Raw genomic sequence first — 21,274 nt, 5'->3', positions numbered from 1 at the left:
TCATCAATTCCTTCTCCAGAGAGATAACCCCTTCAATAAAATCTACTTCTTTAGTAAAACCTGTAAAAAAATGAAAATAAATAAACAAACAAAAAACCCCTACAACAAAACAGTTTCTCCATCAAAACTTTGTTTTCCTCAGGAGGAATAGAACTGAAATCCTTCCCTTGTAAATTCCCCACCTCTGTGGAATTTATCCACAAAATCAAAGATTTTTTTTCAAAACTTAGAAAAACCTCCCATGTGTGTTTACAGTTTCTTTTTTGACTTACATCTGCTGAATGGAGCAAATCTTTTATTGTAACCTAAAAATGTCATTTCTAACTGTGTCACTATTGTTTCTACAGTTCAGTTCACCTGATGCCTTTCCTGAAAGGTCTTTTCCTGTTAAAGATAATAGCAAAGCCCTACATGACATCACTGGGACATGGATCAGATTCGATACACTGTTCAAAACAGTGGAGGAAAGGATGGATTTAATAAGACACTGCTTGGAAATCAAAACAAAAGGAAAAATCCAGTATGCCCATAATAGAAATGATTCTCATATAATAGAAATATATCTGCTTATTCCTATTTAAATGTTTCAAATTCCTTCGATTAAAAAATTATTTCAAAGTGTCAAACACTTCCAAATACACCAATTGTTTCCAAAACTCTGAGTTTCAGCACACAGGGGGTGTAAAGGTTTTTGCTAGTATGAAAAAAATTAGCTGCATGTGCCCATGCCATTAATATAACAAAGGCTCCAACTCAGATGTGTGTAAAACATTTCAATTCCAAAACATAAGCAGTCTGTTTTCCACACAATTACACTGCCCAGTGGCTTTCTTAATGAACATCTAATAATTCATAGACTCAGGAAACGGCAGTGATTGGTGTTTTGCTGGGATCTCTGTGGGAGAGTGTTAATTTCTGTCATCTTTAATAACTGTCTTATGGTTATACAGAAGCATCCACAGTGCTCAGGGTACAATACCAAAACTGAAAGTGCTCCCTCTTGTGCTGGTTGCAGTTTCATTTCCAAGTTTAAACTGAGGTTTTCCATAGCAGACACAACCAAAGCACCTTTAGTCTATGTTCTCTCATTATATTCTTCTGGAAGATACAGGTCAATGTCACAGCCATCACTTAACTGCTAACATAAATAGTATCACTTTTAAACTCCATCTAACACAAGTATTCTTTGCAAGGAAAACCTAATGGTGTTTGCAAGGAATGAAAAATGAATTGTTTGGGAGCTCTACATGCACATGGATTTCACCGTGCTACATTTATTGAATGCCACCTTGATCACTGTCAGTAGGTAGCCTTAATGGAGTCATTGATTCAAATCAGTTAGGATTTCATACTTAAATTCTATTTCCTCTATCCCAAGGAGGGATTGAAATCTCCAGCCATTACAAGCATTGAGCCATGAAATCTATTCTCTATTTCCCCCAATAAGAAAAGGTCTCAGTTGTCTAGATCAGTAATAAAATTCCCTAAGCCTCCAATTTCCAGATCAGCAATGGGGGACAATTCCATCAACCTGCATCCTCCATACTTAGAGCAATGTCTAAGTTTATGATTGACAGACAGCTGCAGGACTGTTTAGTGCAGGAAAAGTTATCAGCTCACAACGTCACTCTCCACAGAATCCTATCATCTAATTATCAGCCTCCAGGGATATCTCTCTCAAAATACAGAGGTTACTTTCCTAGCTGAAAATCCTCCCCACAACATACAACAAAGGGGGGACTGTTAAGGACAAAAAAGCTCCAAAACTTAAAAAAAAAAAAAAAAAGAGAAAAGAAAAAAAAAATCAATAGAACGGTAAAATCTCATCTTGAATTACTTAAATCCACACTCAAAGGATGTCATAAGCAGATAATTTAATGTAATAACTTATGAATACTTTATAACATAAATTTGAGTCCTACTTCTATTAGTCTTATTTGAAGCAATAAAAACTAAAGCTGCCCTTCAAATTACCCCAGCAGTGCTCACACTAGATAAGCAATGTATATATACACCATCATATTGCCTATGAAATTATTTAACCTGAAGGTCAACTTGCATTCAGCTTTCATAGCAGGGTAAATGTGAAGCTAAACCGTTCATTTCAGCAATATTTGTCTATGTTTAGTTGCACAATCCACTAGATCTGAGCTCACTCTAGATCTGGGCCCGCTAAGGCTTTAATTTGTTTGATCATTTGAAGAAACTACACACTAAGAAATTAATAAAAATCTGTCCCACTGCTACAAAACACAAGACCTACACTTACAGCCCTTGTTTTGATGCCTTGGGTTTTAACTTTCATACTTTTCAAATCCTGTACTGCCTGGTGTGTAACTCTGAAGTTTCTTGTCGCCTGTTCACTTCTGCTCTCTCATGCTGGGTAGACATAACAAAGCCTCTCTGGGCCTGCTCTCCAGGGACACTCAGACTGTCCTAGGCCCAAAAAGTGAAAACCAAAAGCCTCTAAAGGCAGGACAAGCTTGGGGAAGTTACATCATTAACTGAAGCTTTAATTGGAGAATTAACCCTGATATGCAAATGAACCAAACCTCTAAAAATGTGAAAAACTCGTGACCCGTGGTCCATCTTGGGGTCCATCTTGGCATTAGGCTCTGGCTCCCCAGGGGGTACCTTTGAAGGCCCTTCAAATAAAGACCTACCTTTATTCCCTTATTCTTGTCTAGTCTCTGTTTTTAGGTGGCCATTTCAGGCATCAGTTTCACACCTGCAATTATCTTTCCTAAAAGCTTTTGAATCAGCAAGACAGTGGTGCAACCTGGGCAAGCAAATCAGTGCAACTCCTCCTAACTACTGTAATCTAAGACAAAATTGCTTATGAATTTGACTTTTTCAAGATTCAAAATTAGAGCAAACTAACACAGAAGGACCCATTTATCAGCAACAACCTGCTTCCAGTCACCAAGAGAGGCACAAGAATGGTTTAGAACCAAAGGGGTGAAAGAGGCAATTTTACATTCCTGGCACTGATCTTAACACATACTTTAACCAGCATATAAACAATACTCCTGCTTCCAGCAATGGGCAAGACTTTCAGTTCTCACCTCCAAGGGCTTCTGTGAGCACTGAGATTTCAACAACCAGATCAGGAATAAGGTTTAGAATCTTAAATGATTTGGCTTTACACAGGAGCACACACACATTTAGAATACCTACCCAATTTCCATCTGAGTAGCATTTCTAATTTGTATATTCTACATTCCTGGCATGAAGTCTAAAGCTCACTATTTTCTCTCCCTGCTTTGCTCTTGACCAATAATCAATTTTTCCATTAAAATGCTGATATTCTTCAGTTGCCACTTCACTTTGACAATACTCTGGAACACAACTGTAGCCACGACTTACCTCAACAGGCTGATAGGTTGTCTTGCACTGTTATCACTAATGAATTAAGTTCATTTTCTTGGAAGAGTAACAGTAAGAGTGTGAACACATTAACTAAGCCATTCTGCTTCACTTGCAACATTATGTATCATTCTATAATAATTCAGTGTCAAACATCTTACCAGTGAAACTGCAAGACACCAACATATAATTTCGATATCATTACTCCTGTAAGTACATGTAAAACATGAATTTAATGTACAATCCTGCCTAACTCCCCCACTCCTACGGTCTACAAATGTCACAGAGCTATGAGAGTAAAAATAACCATATCCTAATTAGGTTTAAATTACCCTGTTTTACTTCTCTCACTAAGAAGCAGCTCCTAATATCAGTCCTGATTCAGTCATCATTCATGTGAAGTTTTGTTTGCTCACAAGAGCAGACTCAGAGCTCAGGGCTTCTGCTCAGGAGTAATCCTGCCACAGATGATCCAGGGCACCTAAACACAGGCAAGAACTACTCAGTAGAGCTCCTACATGCACATGCAATAAAATAATATTTACATGATGCATTTATTATGGTATAGCAATTCAGAGCTCTCACTAAGTTCATATCTACTACCTTTACAGATATGATACGCAACAGATACCATACATACACAAAAATTCCAAGCTTAGGTAGAGAAAACATCAGTCTTAAACAAGAAATACAAATAAAACTATTTTCAATACCAAACACGATTGAAAGGCTGCCTATAGGACACACATATAAAATTGCCCTCAAAAAGAGCTATTATTTAATAGCACAACACCACCTTTTTACATTATTTGGCTGAAGTCTGTGACTACAACACCCAGGCATCAAACTGTCTACAAGATACTAATTGAGTACATACCAAAAAAAGATCCCTGCTACACACCAGATCCTTTTAGTGAGTAAGTGATGAACATTTGTCCTCATAAGGTTTTGCCTGTATCACTACAAACTTTCATTGTCACAGGCTCCCAAAGGTCTCTTTTACAGACACTAAATCCATCTGGTCCACTGTTCTGAGACCGCTATGAAACAGAGGGAGCAGCTGTCCAAACAGCCCATCCCAGAGTCTGAATGTCATGGTGGCTCTTGCAGCAAAAATAAGACAGAGAGGTCTGCCTCCCAGCCTGCACCTGGGAGGAGCTGGCAGAGGCTTATGCCAGTTTTTATAACCACCCATCATAGCAAGTTAAACTTCTAAATCTGACAATTTCTTGTTTAAGTGTTCGATTGGGAAAAACCCTAACAATGATGTGTGCACAAAATAATCACTAAGTGACAACTGACACTTCAGGACACTGCCCTGAGTACTCCAGCTGTGACTACAATCACATGCAGTTACTCACTCTGGGCTGTAAACTAGGGCTAAATACGCATTCCATCTTTATAGTCAGCAGTTAACATAGCCGGGCTCTGCACCATGCCTTGCCACTGGTCTTAGCAAGAGCAGACAGAGACTGTCCAGAAACCCTTTCAAGTTTCTTAGAGATGACGTTCCTCTGGGGAGCATCCCTTAACCTGAGCCACATTCCAGCTGCATGCACCACTCCAAATCTGAGATCCATTCACAGCAGTGATTGCTCATACAAACTGAGTACACTACACTGCAGTTCAGTGGGCCGCTGCAATTTCTCAGCTCCTTAAAAATTTAAACTCTGACTCACTCAAGATGATGGTTATAAGGCCTTACTCTAATAACCACACAAGTATTAACAATCTGTTTCAAAAAGACAGGTAAGTTTCATTTTATTTCTCAACATTTTATAGCTAACATCATGAATTTTCAACAACAGGACTGCACTGTGTGTTCATTCTTCAATTTCAGAAAAGTAACAGTCACCTTTGACTTTTCTAGCATTGCTACATACTTTTAAAATTATGTTTCTATAGTAAGAAAAGAGAAAATTTCAGAATTACTTTGAAAGATGACAAACTCGAATTGTAAGAGAATCAGAATCATTAAAAATTTTTAAATAAAACCATAGAAGTACAGATAACAGGGATAGAAATACTGTCTTCCTACTCCATTATTCCAATTCTACAGGAAGAATCAATATTTTCTTGTATAAACTGAGATTAACAACAGTTTTAGGTAAGAGCTCACTAGATCTGTTCAGATGTCAGATTGAACTGATAAACCTTGATGGGCAGCATGTGAGCTTTCGGGCAGAGCTTTAACTCCTTTACTACAACATTGAAATAAAACCTTTAACATAACAATAAAAACAGGTTTGGGGGTTTTTTCCTGTGTCAGTATAACGTTAAATTCATGGGCCCAATTCTTGTAAACCAAAGGGAGAAACATGACAGGAAACTATCAAGTGCTAATATCTAACATCAAATGTTATGACAGAAACCTTTAATCTTTCCTTGATGTTCCAACCCCCATGAGCAAGCAGACTCCACTTTGTTTCCCAAGTATCCAACAAAGATAGATTTAACTTCCTAAATTCTACCAAAATGCCTCCATACCGAAAAAAAGATACTAAAATAGGTTCTCAACTTTTATTAGTGCTTATATGAACTGGTGCATCTTGCTTATTTCTTGCTTATTTCTGGATGGTAGAATATGGAAAGGACACTGGTATCAGCTGTGTTCAAAGCCAGTTGATGTCGCGTCGTGGCGGGGCTGATGGTAAGATGCTGTGTCTTCCAAAAGCATCTCCAATGGGAAGCTGCTTGGCTGCTACACTCACGCAGAAACAGCACTTCGACAGGACGACGACAGAGAGACAGAAAGGGTCTTCGTGTAGGGATCCACAGGACGAGTTTAATGCAGCCACACACCTGAAGGCGTCCAGGGACGAAGACGACAAGCATGGGAAGGTCCAGGTTTAAGTACAGGAGCGGGGCAAGCATCAGGAACCAATGATCTGAGGGCATGAGGGCGGCACACAGGTGGGATTAGGGAACGGGAGCCAATGGCGAAACTCTGAGGGAGTGGCAAGGGGCAAGGGCCAATGGGGAACAGGGGAGAGAGAACTTTCCAGGGCAGGGGCATATTAGGTATAAAGCAGCAGGGAGGCCAATAGGCCAACCAGGGAAGCAGAGCTGGGGTACGTTAACATGGCAAAACAAAGTGTCCTGGGGGGAAGTCTCTTTGTCTCCCTAACTTGGGGAGGGCCTTTGGTACTAGGGACTGTCCCACCAATGGACACTCTTAGTCCCTAGTACTGCAGGCCCACTGGCCTCCACAAGTTTATGTGCATTTATCATGTTTAAATCCTGCAGCATGAACATCTGAAAGTTCCCTATGAACATACTGATGGCTGCACCACCACACTAGCTGGATGAGTGTGTTCATGGGGGTTTGTTTTGTTTTGGGGGTTCTTTTGGAAGGGATTTTTGTTTGGTTGGTGTGTTTTCAAGGAGTAGTTTTTGTACATCCTTCACTATGCGCATCTTTGGCCTGACATTTTTTCCGTAAGTGCAGAGCAGCCATATTTTTAGTAGCACATAACAGTATTATTGCTTTATTTCAATTAAAGTGTGCATATGTTCGCTTTGGCAAATTGAAGTTGATAAAAATGCATCCCGTCTTTTGAAATTAAGCAGCAGAACATCAATGAAAAATCCATCAACTCTTAACTAGTAAGTACTCCCAGTTCTGCCAGAAAGAGAAATTAAGCACAGTAAAAATCCTGCAACTTACTAAAGATATACTAGGTTTTCTTTAGAAACATTATTTCCAACATGCAGAGCTATGACCCAATTAATTGCACATAATTAAACAGAATCACAAATATGGTGTGGCTGCTGATTACAAATACTAAGAGCCCTCAGGGGATGAAAAAGTTTTAAAAGAACCTTAATTTGTTCAGACAACGGGAACTTTATGCCAATGAAAATATCATTAGAAGTAGGTGTTCTAATGTATAGGTTGAACAGTGCTAATGCACACTGAAGGATTTCCTCTAGAACTCCCCATTTGTAGGATGGGATTGCACACAGGGGTGCTTCCATTACTGCAGCACTTACACACAGTCAAGGCCTTTGCTGCTTCTCACACCACCCCCACCAGTGAGAAGCTGGGGGTGCACAACAAACTGGGAGGGAACACAGCTGAGACAGGTGACCCAACTGACCCAAGGGATATTCCACACCACATAGCATCATACCCAGCATGGAAAGCTGGGAAAGAAGGAGCAGAGATGTTCAGAGTGATGTCATTTGTCTTCCCAGGTCACTGTTGTGAGTGGTGGAGCCCTGCTTCCCTGGGGATGGCTGAACATCCACCTGCCCATGGGAAAGGGGGAACGAATTCCTCATTTTGCTTTGCTCACATGCACAGCTTTTATTTTTTTCTACTAAACTTTTGTTCTTTACCCCCAGCTTGTCTGGCTTTTCCAATTCTCTCTCCCATCCCATGGGGTTTAGCGTGTTGCTGGGAGTGGTGCAAGAATGAGGGGCTGTGTGGGGCTCAGTTGCCAGCTGGGGTGGAACTACAGCAGCCCTTAAACATTTCACCATAACCCATTGGTCAGACAGATTGTGACAGGCAGAAAGCAGTTTAAGTTAACTTCTCTTTGGCAGACAGGAGCCTGAATTCCTACAAGCGGTTCTTACAAACAGCACTCACAGATGTCTCAGCTGGCGACACAACAGACAAGATTCCTTGGAAAGGTTCACCTACAGAATTATCCTGGAATTCTGACTAGGCCTGCACACAGAACCTGGATTTACAATCAGTTAAATGAGCATCAGTGAAAAACATAAGGCTTTAAAAAAGGCAGTAAAGACAAATATCATTTTCCGTCTGCCAGTATGAACTCAACACAAATATTAAGACTTCAGCTGAGCTGACTGTAAAAAAATTCCTGTGTATTTAAGAATTTTTAACCCTTCTGCAGATCAGGAAAGAAAGTCCACATAAATGTAGTGTATTTCTCAATAGCACACTTGTGCTATAAAAAAGAAATCACATGTGGTAGAAACTTTAATCAGGCATTCAATTTCTTGAAGTCTTCAAAAAATAAACAACCATTTTTACTTAGAAATTAAGCACTATGAAATAGAAAAAAACTAATGAAAGCCTGACACTGCAGTCAATATTTATGCAGACATAAGCAGGAACAGTCCAGATCATGAATACTCCAATATAGACACATACTGAAAATCACAATTTATTCTCAGCTGCCCAACAGGAAAAAAAAAATGAAATGACAAGCACCAGCAAAGCTGAATTGTGATTTAGACTAATGTTGCAGGTAGGCATAAAAGTAACAGTTTCATTAATATAATTTTGTACACTAATGACTGGAACAAAAGAATAATAATGCAAGTGAGATTAAAGCCTGTATTTTTCCTGAGACAGGAAAGCAAAATAACTCCTGTCTCTGATTGCTTCTTGAAAAAAAAAATAAATCAAAGTTCTTGCATTTATCAGTGTTGTTGGTTTTAAGTTAAGAAAGTTTAAAGGAACTGATCTATGTTCTTTAAGAAAATACTGTGCAGCCCCTGAATGAACACACTGGAGCAGATGGAGAAAACAATTATTCAGAGGGAAAAGCCAAGCAACAAAAAAGGCCTAAAGGAAATTTCATCCTATTTCCTCATTTGTCTTGTGATTCTCTGAATGAAATGACATTAAAAGCTTTTTCCCTACCAACTCCAAGCACAAATATTTATCATAGTTTTTCAGCTACAGAAACACAAGGTTTAACAAAAAGCAGGTACAGATAGTGAAAATGTTACTTTGGTTTGACAAAACAGTCAGTGTAATTTGGAAGAAGTCATTACTAATCTCTCAAGTGAGAATTAATCACTGATATAATTTATATATTTGGCTATCATTTAGCCCTGGTACAATTAGTCTTAAATGCCTTAATTTCCACATGCGCATGTATCTTTTGCGTACTGGAAAAGCACAGATAATTCCTGGTAAATAAATACAACTCACAGTCTCACAGTTTAAAGTATTTTAAATAACATACACCAAAAAAACCAAAGCACAAAATCATTCAAGAAATTTACTTTCTGCTTTACTTGCATTAAGTGAGCAAGTGGAACCTTCACAGGAGCCAAATTCCATTCACAGTATCAATGATTCTTCTGCAATTCGCTCTTCAAAACAGAAAGTGAAGATCAAATGCTTCTGATCAGAGGCATCCTTTAAGCTTCATTGTGAATCATTAAAAAAATTCTTTCTCATGACCTTGAATTTCCCTACTTCCTGCAAGTTAAATAAACTTTTTAATGAACTAGAAAATTCTTTTCCCCCTCTGTCATATTTAAAATGCAGCCATGCTTATATGTTTATATCTCAATATTGCATGTACCTCGGTGTGGTAGGGTGGAGGATTCCCCCAAAAAAGAAAATAATGACCTCTGGAAAAATGTTGGAGTCATTAGTATACCAGATATGACAAATATTAATGGTAGCAAACGTCGAAGCTCAAGTCTGGGAGACTCAGCTTGAGCTGATAACCCTTCCTCTGTCTCAATCCATTTTACATATAAATCAAATACACATCTTCTGAAAACTTGAGACACGTTTGAAATTTTGGCATTTAGCAAGGTACAGAACACAAAGTAAGGCACATAAACACACCACTTACATCAACAGAAATTTGATACCCAGTTTTAAAAAATTATAGAGCTAAAATAAAAAAAAGGAAATGCTGTTTTTTTCTAAAATGTCCACTAGCAACAAGATTGATTTACACAGCCACACTATTTCTCTCAGCTTAGACAGCATCCAGGTGAAAGCAGCAAAAGCTGTGTAGGAGTCAATGGCTTTACTCTAATTCAGGCTGGAAATTCCAGCCTTAAGGTCCCAACATCTCCATGAGCCATTTTGTGGGGGGAAAGAAGAGTTTTGGTGATACAACGTTATTTTACTTTGTCTTTCAAAACAAGTAGCAACACAAATCCAATCCTCAATATAACTGGATAAAGAGAAGATTAAAAAACAACAACAACAAAAAAGAAAAACAAAAAAAAGGAAGAAAAACCAAGAACATTTGACTTAAACTAAATTACAACCACTCTTTTGCTGACAAAGTCTGCTTTGCAGAACAGAAAGGAAAAAATACACCGAAACATTCGCAATGTGAAAGAAATAGGTTTGAAAAGAGTCACCAGATAACACAAAGAAAACTCACACAGGAGCACATTGACAAAAAAAGCGCATCTATTTTCCCAAGAATAAACACAATCAAGTTCCTAGAAGGACGCCCCTCGCCCCCCAGCCACCTTATGGCGAGTTCCCACACCCTCAGTTTCCCACGCCAAGAAAATACTCATGAGGCACCATCCATTCCCGGATTTCCACTTGCCTATCCTTACTTCGAAAGGGAGAAATTAAACTCACGCTATTTCAAGAATTACATGCAAAATTTGGGAATTCGGCTTTCTTTTTGTAACTGCGGCACAGGTGAGGGCAGCACCGAAGTCCCTCAGCCGTGAGGGCCGCCAGGATCCCCTCACCTGCTGCGTACCCCTGAGGGCCTGAACCCCTCCAGGTGCGCCACGCTCGCAAAACTTGCAAAACTTACGGAAAAGCTCCAACGTACCCAGAAACTCAAGGGGAATTTACACCTTACTTACCCCCAGGAGCAGCGCCGACGCTGGCGGCCACCTGAGGCTCTGCGGGGTGCGCAGGTGACGCCCCTCGGGCCGGCGGGTGCAGGACGAGGAGGAGGACGAGGAGAAGGACGAGGAGGAGCCCGCGGGACTCCCGGGTTCCGCCGAGGCCGGACACGGGCAGGGCAGCGAGAGGGAGGAAGCAGAGCACCGGGAGAGCGCCACCGTGCACCTTCACACCTTCCAGCTCCCAGATTTACAGCTCTACAGCCGTGCTGCTGTAAGGGATGCTCCGCTGGATCAGAGTTAATCCCTCCCACAAGGGCGCAGGGATTCCGCAGGGTATGGAAGCCCCCGGCCCCTCACAGGTGTGTGCGGGGCTGAGCGGGCACTGATGAGCCTGAGCAGCCTCGGCTCGGTGACACTGCAGGAGTGCCCGGCCTTCCCCAAACCTGCCCGACCTCGGACTGCCCTGAAACAAAACAACGGGCAGAAAGATGCAACAAATGTCTGCCTCTTTTAAAGAACGTCTTAGATAAAAGCTCTCGCTATGGCAGCTGGAAAAGTTTCTGTTAAACAGCATGTTATTAACTTCATGAAAATGAGGACACACGCATGGAAAACCTTATCCAACTTCAACAGAATTGGACTGTAAATAAAATTCTGTTTGGTTCTCAAAGGTAGAAGAAAGCTGCAAAGATAATTTGAGATGCTGCCATACTAGGAAGCCTGAAAATGACTTTAATCATCCTAGACAGATACTGGGAATTTTAATTATTATTTAGTAAGATCATAAAATAGTTATTACCATGCTATGGCAACAGTTTGGAAAAGTGTAACGGATATTCACTAAGTAGTTGGGAGTTTTGCTTTTCTTTCCAAAGTCTTCATTATATTTAAGTGAATCTCATCAGCATGATTTTTTGGCTCAAAGGATGGATAATTATGAATTGCTGTCATAACATACCTGAAATCTACAAAAAGCATCTGTTGTGGAAGTGCCCCTAATTTAATAGGACACATATTTACTCAGGAAAAATTGGTTGTAGTTAGTTTCAATATTCCTAATTATGCAGTGAAATCTTCTTTGAACCCACCGGAGCTTTATGTTTGTCTTCAATGGAAAATGGATGTCACTGATAGTATTGACAATAATTGTGAACTCTGAGCAGTGACACTGTGGTTGGGCACCTAAAACAGCACCTACAACCTGTATCTCTTCTTCAGAGCCGTTGTTTCATTTGGACATGAGAAAGGCAATTAAAAAATTTATTTGGTAACAAGAAGTAACAAAATACTGTGTACCTTTTAAATAAACTGTAAAGGAGCTTTTTAAATTATACTACTAATTTTGTGCAACCAGGGAATGTATCCAAAGTGTCATGTACTCGCAGCACTGGGGCTTGGGCTGTTTTCTGTGTAGATTTACTGTCACGAGGCAAGAGGTGACTTATCACCCTTGTCTCCAAAATGCTCGTCAGCTTTTCATTGCCATCAAAGAACTTTTTCCAGAAGTTTACAGAGCCAGGGGTACTTGAGCTGCAAGCACTCGAATTACCCAATTCCCCATTAAAAGCAGGGAGCTTCACAGGTAAACCTGACTGTTGAAACACCCAATATTTGCCCAGCACAAGGTACTGCTAAACACAAGAATCATGTGCTGTGTCAATTTGACCTGCACTTCAAAACCTTTTAAGATTTGTAAGTGTTGCCATCCTCACCTCGTGTCTTCCATTTCTGTGTGAATAACATAAATGTTTCCTTTTTCAGTGTGTTTTAATAGCTTGCTAAAAACTTTCTACAAAAAGAAATAATTGCTGTTCCATTCTTAAAATTAAATGCAATGGATGGAAATTAGATGAGCGATTATATCTGACATTAACAAATAAATCTGCATGATATCCACTGGGGGCTTATATGATTTTCACAATGTTATATCAAATTATTCAGCAAAATTTCAGACTGAAATGAATTTTAATGGACATATAGCTATAGCTATAAAACTCTTAAATCTAGCACATAGGGAATGGATTACACTCCAGCTTAAATTCTTATTCCTATATAAAACTGTGATACCTCAAAGAAATAGAAGTATCAGTGGTTTGTGTTTTTTTTTTTCCTTTTACCCTGCCTTAAATCATATAATGTAGTATTTGTGAAAATCCTGGTTTGACAGTGCCCACAGTGGGATGCTCCCAAGAAAAGGCAAAACTATTACAAGAAGAAAGCAGCAAAGTCACACCCCCAAAACAATGTGCTTTAATAGAGGCTTTAGATGAATCTGCTATTCCCCAAGTGAAGCAGATAAAAGGAAGAGTTAAAGCTGAGAGAAACTTGGAATTTTTATTCTCTGGACAATTCCAAGGTAGGACAAAGAAAGAAAATTATTCCAAAGACAGAAAAATAATAGACGGTAACTAATAGAAGCTGCTTTTTTTTCCCCCAGAGGTGAAAACTTATAATACTGATAAACCTAGCTTTTTTCTCTTACAGGGATTGATATCTTTGGAATGATTTGTAAGAAAACAAAACCACATAAACACATTCAAAACACCCTGTGTATCAAAAGAAGGAACTTCCGGATTAATCATTAAATTCAGTGCTGGAACCCAAAAACACACACTTTAAGATAACACTAAAACACCATATCTTTTTTATCCTACCAACTGAGAAAATCTGTTTTGTTTCACAGAATGCAGATGAGAATTTTGACTTCTATTTTAAAGTCTTTATTTAAAAATAAAACTGTTTATAAGGTCTGATTTATCAGTAGGTCTTATAAACAAAAGGACAAACAATAGCAGATGGTATACAATACTTCAGAGGAAAACAAAGAGGCTGCTAAGCCTCTAAAAATGGGGCAGAAATTTTTTTCAGATACTTCTACGGAAGCATTTTAATGCTTTTATAACTTGTGTGGGCTTTGTTCCATATATTCCTTGTGCAACTCTCCTCTTCAAAATGTACTTCAAAGTCAGCTGGTGTCAGTACACTGAGAGGTTTTTTTATAAGTCTTTTTTTCCCCTTGTGCTTTAGCTCATTTCCTGCCTTCCTTGTCATCTTCTGTCACACTACCTGCCCTCCTGAACACTTCAGCTGACAGTTCATCATTATCTTTGTTTATCTGTCCTAACTAACTGGCATTCCAACAGCTGTGAATAAAGGGATCTCTGTTATCAGTTTCTGCACAGCTAATTGCTGTGTTCTTTGTGCACATCAAGTTGCACACACAAACATAACCTCCAAAATTCCAATTTTTAGCATGGACACCTTTCTTTATTGAGATGGGGACAGAAGTAAGTATTACATATGGTTTAGATATGCTGTTAAACACTGTGGGAGGCTCTCAGTCCACTGCTGCTTTAATCACTTGTCACTGAAATTATAATAGTAGCAAGCAAGTAAAAAGCTCCTTCATCTTTCTGGAGAGCTAAAATAGCTTTTCAGTGCTACTTTTGGATCACTCAGATGGAACTCTCCAGGTCTCTCCAGCCTTGCTGAGAGACAGATTTCCTGTACAACATAAGAACATGTTACTTTCCGTTGCTCCAAATGTATGCTCAGAAATGAACATTCTCCTAGAATTCTGTCAGAAACTCTGAGACCTAATAGTTAAGGGATGCTAGATAGATGGAAAGAAAAATATTTAAGACACTTTTTTTTGCCATGTAAAGATAAGATATTATATATAAAATTGTGACTCTGCAAAAGGTCTTTTTGATATGGTTTCAAAGTCAAGAATATTTCAGTCTTTTTACAATATTTGAATAAAATTCATATAAGTCAGAAGAGTAAAAGAGGTATGACTTATATACAGTAGCAAAACCAAAGTATTTTTGATAATCTATATTTACATTAGACAAACTGAACTGGAGAGAAGTTCCAGAGGTAAACTAAAAATAGTACACTGAGCAAGCAGCAAAAGACCTTAGAGAGAAAATTAACAAGAAATTGCAAAGCTACATTTCCCAAATACTGTTTTGTAAGTGGTTCAGGTACTCAAAATTTCCAGGTTCTCTTTTATGTTTTGCATTTGAATGTCAGGATTTTGCTCAAATGGAGAAGTGAATATCTCCAAAGTGAATGGAGAGGGCTGTTTCACATGGCACATTTTCTGGTGCTTGCTCATTAGGAAGGTTTCTTCAGTTAAAAGTAGTGAGACCTGATGGAACTTTGTCTGGAAAACCTCTCCTAATCCACTGCTCACCGCTGAAAGAAAGTGGGTAACAAGGCATCCCCACAGAAAAGGGAAAAATGTAACTGATCAGAATTACATTTACTTAGATTGACAGATCTGGATCAAACACACAAGGAATGAAGGCTCCACAAAACAGAGGGAATAAAGATGCCAGAAGGAAAAAAAAAAAAAAAAAAAGAGAAAGAAAAAAGAGAAAAAAGGATTAGGAAAACGTGAAGTTCTCAGTCATGCACACCTCACTTTACAAATCTGTGGAACTGCATTCAGAGGGTAGAAACATAAAAACTAAGAGAAGGATTATGATGCTCAGAAAAATTCAGAACTTCTAATATAGGCAAGGAGGGGCAGGCACGGGCAGTCTCCACCTGACTAGTGTTCAGATGACGCAGAACCCAGAATAGCTCTGTTAAGCTGCAGTCAAAACAGATGTTATCTCTAGATAACTGAGTGAAATCTAGCAGGGAACAAAGGCAGGCATATTCAAGTTTGAAGCATTCCTTTTCCACTTCCCTCAGAAACATCAGAGAACCGTATTTTAGACTGAACCTCTTGTGCTTTACCACTGTATGTATTTTTGCCTCACTGACATGTCCTTCTTCCTGGATTAATATTTTTTCTGCTTATCATTCTCCACAATGATAACCTAAGTCACAGTCATCCTGTAAATAATGTTTAATACTTGATGTCATTTAAAAATTCAAGTATAAATCGCCTGCATAAATTAACTTCTGAAGTTATCTTTTGGAGCAGTCTGGATTTGGCTGCAGATTTGTAGTCCTTTCTTCTGTGTTCTTTATCCCAGTGCACCGTGATTATTAATCAGTGTGACATTGTTTTTGTGACTGAATTCTTGCCTTTTTCCTGTAACACACATTCTCCCATCCCAGTCATTTTTATTTCCTTTCAAGATCTCTTACTGACAACATCTCATTGTGCTCATTTATTTACTTAATTGGCATTCACATAACTTTCAGTAACATGATCTATTCATTTTATTGATTTTTGCTAGGCTGCATTGCTGTGTCTGTTGTAAGTATTGATTTGAATACCTGGACACAACCTTGAAAGCTTTCAATTTGTAGACTAAACTACCAAGTCCTTCCTGCAGTTTCTTCCCACTAATTAAAAATTTGCATTTTGCTTTAATAAGAAGACAACTGTCACAAACCACAGGCCTTTACTGTTTCAATCACACTTTAAGCATTCCAACGCCCAAAAATACAAGTCATCTAATGCACATTCTGTTAAGCTTGACTTTGTTACTTTCTTGCATGACTTTGTTTTATTTTTCAACTCCAATTCACATCAAATAACACCTCACTCCTTGAAAAAAGACAGTGAATTTGCCATCTGTCTTTTATGAGTCCACAATCATCAAAATAACAGGAAAACTATAGGGTATGAGAAGTTTAGTGACTTTTTCTTCCTCTCCAGACCTGACTGAATGGAAATTGATATTTTTTCCATCAACTCTGTCTCCATACAAAAATGATATATAGCTACTACATGTTCATGACAGATCAGGACACCCATAGACGGTTATCAGCTAATATCTAGGAGTAATTCTAACTCTGAAAACTGATATAAGCAATAAGTTTATGCTCTTATGAAACAGAACTATTTGTCTGCATGTGTCAAATTACGTAAGTATGGCATTTTCCTTTTTTTTATTCATTAATTATCTTAGATCAAGTTAGAATCATGAACTAAGATACAATCACTGTTAAATGTGCAAACCTGAAGGGACCAGGGAGTTAGTGCTGCCAACAGTGATGTAATTTGACCAAGTTCACCAGATCAGAAGAACCTTCTTTATCTTGAGAGCCCACATTAAGGAAAAGTTGCATATTACACTAAAACTCACAGCACATTAAAACTCAACAGAATTTTCTCTGCAAAACAATAAATACAAAATCTCCCAGTGACATTTTAGATCTCAGGAAAGAGAACGGCACCTGAAATGAAATGGCAAGGCTCTAGGAAAAAAGAATCCCTGTCTCTTACAAGCACTGAAAACCACTATAACTCAGGTTGAACTAAAGTGCACAGCACAACCTAATGTAAAACTGGGGCATTCTTTTCCCCACTCTGATGTAACTCAAGCAGAGCAGGTAACACTGAGAAAGAGAAGCTCACATAAATCTTTATTAGGGTATCCTTTGTGTTCTGCCTGTTGTGACCCCACAACATAACTGTTCACGCAGTCTTCCACTCATTCAGTCAGGAAATCCTTTAGGAACTGTTTTGGTTTTCTGCTTTTCCTTTTTTTCAGGAAGGACAAATACCCAGCACGAATGTGGGTGCACTTTGTAAGGTTAAGAAAAAGACAGACTTCCCTATGCCACACTAAAACCTGCTAAACTGAAATAACAAAACTAGACAAAAAGAACAGGTGAGAATCTTGGGCTGTGTAAAGCAAACAGGAGGAAGTTCAGCTTTGTCTCTGAATAAAAGTGTGTGTTTTCAGCAGGGTAACAAATGCACAGAAAAGGCTTGGATGGGCTGTGATATCACTGTCTCATCAATCCTTGCAAAGCTGAAAGGGCAATAGCACGGAGATGGATGAAAGAGCCTGTGCTGTTTGCAGTTCCTGTGTCTGCTCCACACAGCACAGAGTAATAAGTATGTTTTTGAAACAAAACATTTTAAGAAAGCTATTTCATTTCTTTCTGCAGCCCGCTCTCTGTATTGCCTCAGGGACATGTTATCTGAAGATTATTTTCCAGTTGTCTTTGTTGTTGTTGCCAAAAGGCCTCAAAGAATGAAAAGGTGCTTTTCAGTGATAGGAAAGATATTCTGTGAGGGCATCACAGGCTCACTGGCCATTTATTGTTACTCTTTCTCTCTTTGCTTTAGGTTTTACAACCCTTCTCAGGAAGTTGTATTTGAAAGCATTTTTAAAGATACTAAATGTGCTTATGAGAGTTTTACTTTATAACAAGTGAAGCCAAGAAGAAAACAAATTTTTTGGGGTTGCTTAGCACAACTGTATGATTGTGACCTCACCTAAACCTGGAAATCCTTACATCAGTTGCACTAGATTTTGAATTAAGCCCTAAGGAAACATGGATTTCATTAATGAGCCAAAAATAGCCATACACTTCAAAACATTTACTGGTTCCTTTTACACTTTTCAGATACTCAGATTCTCTACCTGTTCCTGTTGTTGTGTAATAGCTTGACTTTGGTGTGGATTGCAAGGAGACTCTCATAAGGTTATTAACTCATTCTCTCTCTCTTTCCCTCTAACTCAAATAATGTAGAAAGCAATTAATTATTAAAACAGTCCATTAGCTCACAATATATGAAGTGAAATAGTGGCAATTTTGCAATGATTGAGGGAGAGTTAGAACCGTTGTCTACTAATATTTCTTTATGATAATCTTCAAGTGCTAGCAAATATCCGTGAAGTCTCTGGTAAAGATCACTCTAGTCACACACACACAAAAACCTTCTATTTTAAAGGCCATGCTATAAAATACATTAAGGAGAACTCGTGTTGTGACTGAGAGACCCACAACACAAAACTGAAGAGAAGACTCACCAATGGCTGCTCACAATTGGCTGTGCTCAGTTATCTCTGACCAAACCCGGTTAAACCCAGATCTGTTTGTTGTGTCACTGCTCACTGATGGCCCCTCCTGCCTTGGGACAGTTTCTAGTGCAGCAATTCCTATCACATTGCTGCAGGAGTGGAGAGAACAGTAAAAATGAAAGTGTGTATCACCAACTCCAACTCTGTTACAACTATGCTGGCCTCATTAATTCCCACTTTATTAAGTAAAATTAGGATCAGATCACTGATCTTATATAGAACAAAGAAAAATTTCTATATATTTGTTTCACTGGGATTAACTTAGATCTTTAAAACATGGTATTTTTCAGTAGAGTGATTCATGGAAGACTTGGAAATAAAGTTAGGGGGAGGGTGAATGAAACCTTGAGATGCCAGTTAAGTTCTCTGAACTCCACTGAGGTCATTGGGAATGCAGTGGAGGCTTAATCTTGATTTGGCCTGGCTCAACTATTATTTTTTGTCTTTACCAATTCTCATCTTTTACATCTCTAGAAGAGGTTTGCCAGCTGCTGCCTATACAGCTGTTGTACTACGTAAGCTGGTATAGGACAGAGGACAATTATTCATTTAAATAGGTCTATTAATCCTTATAGTTTGTCATTTGGCATATAAAATGGGCTTGTATTCATTTTTTTTCTGTGTGAAGTAGGCATTTAAAAATCTTTCACTGTCAAACAAGCCTGTTACACAGCCAGTGCAATCTTTAATGCTGTTTATTTATCAAACTTAATGTAATAGGATTCCTTGACATGGTACACTGATGAAGGAGTGAGGTTCATTTTCAGAATGCTGAAATAAAGCAAACATTTGGTAGCTGATATTCTTCACGCTTTCTGTAATGCACAAATATATGTACTGCCTCCACGTGCAATAATTTCTCGAGCAGCCCACAGATTTTGTGAAATGCAATGAAAAAGCTTGCTGTAAGACCTGTTAATCACTGAAAAGTGATCTTGCAAGCTACAGCTGTGGTCCAGTGATTCACAGATGTGGCTATAAACCACATGACAGATGAGCTCAGTTCTTGCTGTGTAAAAAGTATTAGCAACTCCTGGATTTAGGTAAAACGGTGTATTATATATCATAACTAAGAGACTGGTATGTGAAAACAATTCCCTTGTGCAATGATATGCAACTGCTCTCAGTTTCCAGAGAAAACGAGATCTTTTTCAGCTCATACTGCAATAAAAAACAAACCAACTATAATTCGCAAGTTGATGGTTTGGGGTTTTTTTTTACGAAGAGAATAAAAAGTATTACAAATCATGGTTACCAGTACAGCAAAACTTTAAATGTTCTGTATGATAAATATTTACTGTAGGTTGTACATCTAAGACCTGAAAGTGCACTTTTTCTATTTGCCAGGTGTGATTACTTGCTACATACTAAAGCACACAAACAAAGGCACAAAACCCATTTACCCAGTGTTAAGTACATTAACTTTTGACATTCAAAAATAAGATGCCTGTCCAACCTCTTTCTTTCCCAAGCTTAGCATCCTCTATCTTGTAACTTGAGTGTTGTTGTTAGAGAGATGCAAAGCCTTCAGGTGAAATTCCAGAGCACTGTTCAATCAACAGATATATTAAAATAAAAAAAGAACATAATGTTACCACAGTGTACACCCTCACACAAGGAATCAGGATATTTCTCAGGTGCTGTTGTTAGAAAAGCAGAATTGCAGTGTTTTTATGGGTATAGTGACTTTTGCAAGAACGGACACAATGTTTTATAGTGTTCCCATCAAATGGCCTTTCCACTTGTAACACAACTCATTAGGGAATGAGCAGGTTCATAAACCAGAATTTTACAAAAGGCAGGTGCAAAGCCACAAAGTACAGAAGTGTTTTTTATATTTATAGTAAATCCCAGAAAAGCAAAGCAAAAATGGTCATGACAGGAGCAAGTTCTTTAAACATTGGACAAATCATGAGCAGATCCATCCATCATTCCCCCTTTTTGCAAAGTATAAGCATGGGCAGGAAACAACTCTGTAGGTAGCCAGTCCCTTTCCGTAGTGATTTGGCCAAAAGATGAATGGTGATCTAACCAACAGCAAACAAAAAAAAGCTCCAGGTTTTTTTTCTAGAAACATACTCATGGGAGAAAATATAACTTTATCTTTTCTACCTGAAAATGAGTGAGAGAAAAGCAGGCTTTCCCCAGATCAGCCTGGTGATACAGCATTAGACTGGGTCTTAAGCAGGCACAGGTGGAATCTGAATGTGCCCATGTCACCTGCCGGGAGAAAAATCAAACACTAACAACCAGTACAGACAGGCGAGCACTGGCTCTCTGAAATAACTCAGCAAATCTAACTCACCCCACATCACTCTTCTAGACCTGGCCATTGAAACAGAGAAGGAATTATTGCAGAAATTACTTTTTCTCCAAACCCCAGGCTTTTTCCAGAAATGGAAGCATTTTTTTCCCCAGTCAGCCCTATCTGAGAACATCAACATATGGAGCGTGTTAGACATAAGGGAGAGTGCAATATGTTTTGAGAAAATTCACAGTTTTCTAACGTAGATAATGTCAGCAGAAATTTCTTTATTTGCACTGTGTATTATCAAAGCCAAGAGAAAAAAAGTTAT

Source organism: Coloeus monedula (assembly GCF_965178545.1).
Source record: "Coloeus monedula genome assembly, chromosome: 9".
Classification (NCBI taxonomy): Eukaryota; Metazoa; Chordata; class Aves; order Passeriformes; family Corvidae; genus Coloeus; species Coloeus monedula.
Note: the sequence above shows the minus strand (reverse complement) of the source record.